Raw genomic sequence first — 672 nt, forward strand, 5'->3', positions numbered from 1 at the left:
ACTTTTTTGCATCAATTCGTCACTCAATCAGCCTTTGGAGTAACATTTAACTGTTTCGACAACTCTAAAAGCGTTTGAGCTGGATTCTCATCAAGCAATTCTTGTAGCTCGACATCTTCAAATTTTTTCGGTTGTCCTGGACGTTCTTTGTCTCTCACATCAAAATCACCGTTTCGGAAGCGTTCAAACCAAACTCTACATGTTCTTTCCGGAGTTTCACCACCATACACTTCGGATAATAAGCAATGCGCTTCAGTTGCGATTTTCTTGAGGTCGAAGAAGCACATGTCGGAAAAACAGCTTATCGCGATTCATTTTCAATCGATTGGAAAATCTCTTTGGCGTCGAGAAATCTAACCTGTGAGGATTGAATCACTTTCAGCGATGTCTAAACTACAAAAGACATATGACTTCATCGTGGAACCTCGCCAGCGTTGGAGCCAGCACCCTCTAGTAGCGAGCGGCAGGAATTAAGTTTAACACCTAATATATGTACTTGCATACTTTGACTATATACCTCTGGACTGCTAGTTACCCCCACTTTTCCTACCTTTTCCATAAGATAGAAAGAGGGGACCGTGTATCCAAGATCTCAGAGCCATCAGGTCCGGAAGTTGGCCAAATCAAGAACTAACTAGCTGCATTTTAAGTAAGAATCGGTACGAATAACTC

General features: G+C 42.0%; 1 protein-coding gene across 6 annotated transcripts in view; it reads right to left on the reverse strand.

The window, feature by feature from the left end:
• LOC108759371 (titin) overlaps window positions 1–672 on the reverse strand; it is a 48,607-nt gene that overhangs the window by 20,490 nt on the left and 27,445 nt on the right. The gene's annotated exons all lie outside the window — the stretch shown is intronic.

This window comes from Trachymyrmex cornetzi, unplaced genomic scaffold, assembly GCF_001594075.2.
Source record: "Trachymyrmex cornetzi isolate Tcor2-1 unplaced genomic scaffold, Tcor1.1 scaffold182, whole genome shotgun sequence".
Classification (NCBI taxonomy): domain Eukaryota; kingdom Metazoa; phylum Arthropoda; class Insecta; order Hymenoptera; family Formicidae; genus Trachymyrmex; species Trachymyrmex cornetzi.